Below are 6,595 nucleotides of genomic sequence, written 5' to 3'. Positions count from 1 at the left end.
CATAACGCCATAATTTTCTGCCTTTGAGAAAGCTAGACATTTCTTGGGACCAAAGGACATAATTAGATCCATTTAAAATGGTGCAAATAGGCTGTGATACATCAAACTTTTCCATGTAAAAAAAAAAAATTGTCTACACGGAAATTGTGATAGACCATATGAAGCCAAAAAAAGAAAAGGCCAAAGTGAGTGCTGTGAATAAAGACTATTGAACCAAAGATGGAATAACAAGACAAAAATCCATCAAGTCAAAGGGCTCCAAAGAAAACAAAGTATCTCATGGCTAAAACAAAATTCATGTAGAGAGCAAAGCTCTGATACCATGATAAAAGTAAGAATTTTATATATATGAATATGTGTATTACAAGATCTAGAGGGTTCTATATATTTAAGAATAATTGAGCTAAGAAAAGAAAGAAAGTTGGTAACAAAAATAAAGCCTAGATTAAAGCCTAAATCGAGGCATGTAATATTGGGTCAATGATAGCTTAATACAAATATAACAGTTGCATTCTAGCAAATATAATCTAAATTCAAACTTAACCGTTTATCATCTCCAAATAAAATAAATACATCCAATCTAACTAGAATTAAGTGAGGAAAAATGCAAATTTCCTATTTTAAATAAAAGCTAATTTTCTAAGTACTAAAAGAAAAATTTTGAAAAAGAGCTGTAACTAATTTAACATGCTCAAATTTGAAATGGATTTGGACATACTGCAACATAAAGGGCTTTTTCTCTTGAATTTGGATATGGTCATTCACATAGAAGAATTGAAAAAGACCAACTTGCCTTTATCATGGAGGGAAGGCCATGAATCAAATAAAAGACTATGAAGAAGGAACTAAATTTAAAAAAAAAAAAAGTTTTAGGTCATATTTGGTGCATAAAATTTTGTAAAATTCATTTGTAAATTTAAAATTTAGATATCTACTTTAAATAAAATTCATTTGGAATTATTAATAATTAATTCCATAAAAATTTGTTATAATAACTAAACCAAAATTTATCAATATTGAGAGAATTTACAAATGAATTCCAAGCTTAAAATTCTATGTATTTTGAATGACAAAATGACACTTTCTTATCATAATATCATTCTAACTTTTTTTCTTTTTTTACATTCACTTTCTCTTATTTTGTTTATGTGACAGACACACACAGACATAAATATACATAGACATAAATATACACAAACATAAACAAATGTAGACATAGATACAAATATATAGAGGCACAACCACTGATATAAATAGACAAGGACACATATACAAATATAGACAAACATAGGAGGACAGACAGACATAGAGACAGATATAGACTTAAATAAAAATAGACATAAACGTAGACATATGCACATACATGGACAGACATAGACACAACAAACAAATACGTCTCAAATAAAGACAAAAACACAAACATTAAAATAGATACAAACAGATAAACGTAGACAAATATAAACACATACACACATAAATATGAACAGACAAACACAAATGCAAATATAGGTAGACATAGATTCAGACAAACACAAAACAAACGTAAATAGATAGATATAAAGACTGATACAGACACAAATATAAATATAAATAAATAGATACAAATACTTACAAATGTAGACAGATGGATAAATATAGATATTAGCTATAAATATAGACAGATAAACACGAATAGACATAAAAAAAAATACAAATAGATGCAGATAGACAGATACAAACACATACAGACTAAATAAACACAAATATAGACATAGATAGACAAACACAGTGTAACACCCTCACTGTAGGTAGTCCGTATATTTTACTTTTCCGACGACTAATGTCTGTTCGGATAGTCAAAATTTTTATAACTACACTTAAACTATAGTGAAGAGACCTAAATTAATGAAATAAATGTAAAGAAAATTTAATAAATATAGGAAATAATTTTGGGACCCAATTTTAAGGTTTATTTAGGTAAAAATGACATTAAAAATGTTAAAGAAAATTTAGAGAAAATAAAATTTAGAGAATTATTAATTGGTACAAAATAAAAATAAAAATAACCCGATATGCACCCAAAAGGGCATTTTGGTCATTTCACCCCCCAAATGTGAATTTTGACCTAAATGTCAAATTAAAAATTGAGAGAATAAAATAATTAACATAAATTAAAAATTTATTAAATGAATTGGAAAATGAGAAAAGAAAAGAAGAAAAGAAATGAAAAGAAAAGAAAAGAAAAGGAAAAAGGCTTATGATATAAAATAAAAATAAAGTACAATAAAAATATATATATATAGACACAAGATGACAAGAGCCACCAACCATCTTCTTCCTCCCTCTTCTCTCTCTCCTTGGAGCTGGCTGCCATGGATGTTCCCTTCCACCATTTTTGTTTTCCTTAAAGCTTGATTTTCTAAGCTTTCTCATCACCGAAACCTTAACCTCTCTTCATTAAAAATTTATCCCACTCTATAGGGAAGCTTTAGATACCTATAAAAAGAAGAAAGGTTGAAGTTTGAAGTGGGTCACAAGAGGTTAGTGCCTAATCTTTCTTTATTAATCCTTGAGTTAAGGTTAAAATGAAGTGAGATTTGCAAGAAACTAAAAGAAATTGGTGAGTTATGAGGGGAGTGAATTTTTGGTACCCATGGTGAGTGATGGGCTTTGATGACTTTAGTGTATATAAAGTGATTTAGTGATGTTGACTGATGCATTTATAAGTATTAGAAGTTGATTTACATTGAAGTTTCATGAGGTTGAAATTGTGAGTTAGAGTTTTACCTAACTTGGGTACTTTTGTATTATACCTTGCAATTGGGATTGTTGAGATGTGTTGATGATATTTATAAGTGCCTTGAATGTCAAATTGACGTAAGGAAGTTGGAGGAGATTGAATATTGAGAGTGTCATTTTCTGCAGGTTTGGGACTCAATGAGTCCAATATGTTTGATGAACCATAATTGATTGTGTTGCTCCAATTGGTATGAGGCCAATTGGAGGTGAAACTAGACTCAAAATAGCCCATTTTCCATGAAGAAACTATGCCCAAATTCTATCCAAAACTTGACCTAAACACTGCCCAAATCCGGATTACCCTGTACCAAACCAAGAAAATGACCAAATGAACTGTTCATTTGGTTATAACTCCCTCTACACTAGTCCAAATGACCTGAATTTGATACCATTGGAAAGCTTAGATATAGGGCTACAACTTTCATGAAGACCACTACCCAAAAATGCCAAAAACCAAATCAAATTGCTGGCCCAAGTTGGGTCACAAAACTGCCCAGAATTAGTTTACCTAGAAACTGCTGGACCTAACCTCACCCGACCAGTTTTGGCAAAATGACCATAACTTGGTCTACAAGAACTTAAATGTAATGAAACCAGTCCACAAGACATAGACCTACAAAATTGGTGTTTTGACCAAAACCCAGAAAATAAGAAAACTAGGTCAAATAGTTAGAATAAGTTACTGCATCAAAACCTACAATCTGACCAAACTTCACTTGACTCCAGAACAGTCTTTTAGTCATAACTCCCACTAGAAAAATCCAATTGAGATGAGCCATGCCTTTCCAGAAACCTAAGAAATAGGGCTACAACTTTGTTTTAGGAACCTTCTAGAATCTCAAAAAGTGACCTGCAGTCACTGTCCTGAACTGAGCCCTAGTTGGCACAGGGTACATGAACCCAGGTCAGTTAATTGGCCATAAATAATTTCATAAAACTTGAAAAATTGTGATGCAAATTTCTCAATCATCATAGGACATAGGAAAATAATTTTTATGAAGATCACCATGCCTAAAAGTGACTGCAACCTGTTCCATTAATTAGGTAAAATTTAAGTCCAAAAGCTACCTAGTTAAGGAACCAAAATCTGGGAATGAGTTAGTTATGGTTATCCAACCATAACTTGAGTTCTATAACTCCAAATTGAGTGATTCAAAAACTGACATTCAAGTTTAAACATAGAGGAGCAATTGTTATGAAGGAAGTGTGACCAAATAGACATCCTAACCTAGCCAAATTCCTAGATAAAGATAATACATTAAAATGAACCTAAAGAAAGGTTTATGGGAAAAATGCTATACATGGTAATTAAAATACTCATAAGGCTAATTAAATATTAAAAATAATATGAATATGTAAACTGGGACTAATGTCCTATTAATATGAAATTTATGGTACCACTGAACAGTACCAGAAAATAGTGACAGTGAATAGTACTAATATAATTGAAAATGTTTAATTGCCCATAATATACCTAGACTTATTTATTTAGTTTGGATAAATTAGTATACTAATTAGGAACACAGATAGCAATACTGCTTACAGAGCAAATCATGAACTAACAATATATGTCTGATATGATTGTTCTACAGGCTATATGCCTACCCATTGGCCATTGTGCGTAACTTTATTTATGGCTTTACAAGCCTGACAGCGGGTCTCGTACCCAACAACTGGCCTCGTGCCTGATAGACATATACTGGATAGACATATAGCTATCTAACCAGTATACACCTATGCATCCAGCTTTTATAATTTGTTATAGGTTTCTTGGGCACTGATAAAAATTAATTAAGACTTAAAATACAATGAGTAATCCTAAAAGATCCCGATAATGTTAATTGTTTCCAAAGAGTAATAAAAATGTAAAAGACACAAAAATCATGATTTACAGATATTAATTCAATTGTTTAATTATTGTTATTATAAATTATGCACCACTAAGCGTTAAGCTTAGCGCGTTGATTTTTTCATCGCATAGGTACTGAAGATCAGCAGCCACCACAGTAGTGTTCGGACAGAGTTTCGACTAGATCTGCCACCGACCAGAGTCACCTTTCTAGTCTTTTGTATTTTGGTAGGGCCCATGTATAGACTAGTATTTTGGTACATTATGTCTAGTCATGATGTATTTCATTTTGGACTTGTAATTAAACTTGAGATTGAAATGAAAACTTGTAATTTATTATCTATGAATTTCCATATGAATGCAATAGATGATACTTCATTTTGAGATCTCATAAATAGTTGTGAATGATATGATAAAAGAGAATATGATCGGAAAATGTGTGAAATGAATATGGACATGTTAACAGGTGATTAGTGGAAACCCGCTAAATGCTAATAAAATAGGGGAGGCTCTGTCCGGGTCTCCGCAGAAATAAGATATATATATAAAAAAAAAAATTATACACATAAATTACCTGATTTAAATGACATTAAAATTTACAATAGACATAACAAGACAAGATAAGGTACTTCGGCACCGAATGTGGCACTTCTTGCTTGGTTATGTGATAGATGGATAAGGGCCGTCATATTTAGTGGTATCAAAGCAAAGGTTTAGGCTGTCCTAGACCTAGATAGATAGAAAGAAATAGTTGCATCACATGCATGGGCCTTTAGATAGAGTCAAGGTGATACTAATGCAGATCTGTTTTATAGGATCGATGGCGTCCAATCCGTCAGAGCACGGGTCTCCAAAACCGATAGAGGAAGAGGTAGAGAGTCACGCACCTGCACCTGCATCTAGTCAGGGGCACAGTAGCAGTAGAGCAAAACCATCGTTGGGTACTTTAATAAGGACGCAACAGGCCTTCCTAGAGCAAATGACTCAATTGCTCCGTCAGGTCACCGGAGCTATGCCACCACCTCCCCAGCTAGTAGTATATAGGACCCCAGTAGAGAGAGTTAGAAATGATGAGCAGTATAGGAGGGACAGGCAGCGCAAGAGAGGGTCTAGACTTAGCCAGTCCAGCGCAGCCGCTACAGAGAGCAAGAGACCCAGGGGGTCTCAGGGTCAGATTCAGAGCAGAGAACAAAGGTAGAGGTTCCAATTTGCCCCAAGGAGAGGAGGCCAGACGGGTGTATCAGTTGGCAATTCTGCGGGTCCTATAGTGCAGAGATCAACCCCGATGCCAGTTTGTACACATTGTGGGAAGAACCACAGAGGAAAGTGTAGATTGCTAACGGATGGATGTTTCAGATGTGGGTCCACAGAGCATTTTTTGAGAGATTGCCCACGGAGGAGTGCTCCCACAGCTCCACCACAGACTCAGAGGTCTACCCCAACAGTATAGAGGGGTAGAAGACCGATGAGACCAGAGATAGCTGGTACATCACGGAGAGCTTCTGAGATTATAGAACAGCCTGAGGCTGAAGTAGCACCCCATGTGTACGCTATGGCTCGAGAGGAGCCAGACCTGGTAGACGTTGTCAGAGGTACATTTTCTAATTATAACACCTTTAAATATGTATTGATAGACCCTAATTATGTTCACCCTTATATATGCATTGTACCTCCTGTTAAAAGTGTTAGTAGTATGCCCTAGAGCATATCATTTAGTATGTATCTTGTACATAATTTTATTAATAAAAGGCATTTCGACTTTTCCGTTTACATAATATATTTATGTGTAATAAAAAAAGGTCCATTGATATTTTGTTAGAAATATTATTCTTAAGTTGTTAAGAATATGAGTGACAATATTTCTAGCACAAAGTATCATAAATAGGTTCACAATCGAGGATACTTCATAATAAGGACATGACTTATCCAGAAAGATTGTATTCATGTTTGTTCCCAAGTTATTTATAT

This window comes from Hevea brasiliensis, chromosome 10, assembly GCF_030052815.1.
Source record: "Hevea brasiliensis isolate MT/VB/25A 57/8 chromosome 10, ASM3005281v1, whole genome shotgun sequence".
Taxonomy (NCBI): Eukaryota; Viridiplantae; Streptophyta; class Magnoliopsida; order Malpighiales; family Euphorbiaceae; genus Hevea; species Hevea brasiliensis.
The sequence above is the reverse complement of the archived record's forward strand: the minus strand, read 5'-3'. Positions refer to the sequence as shown.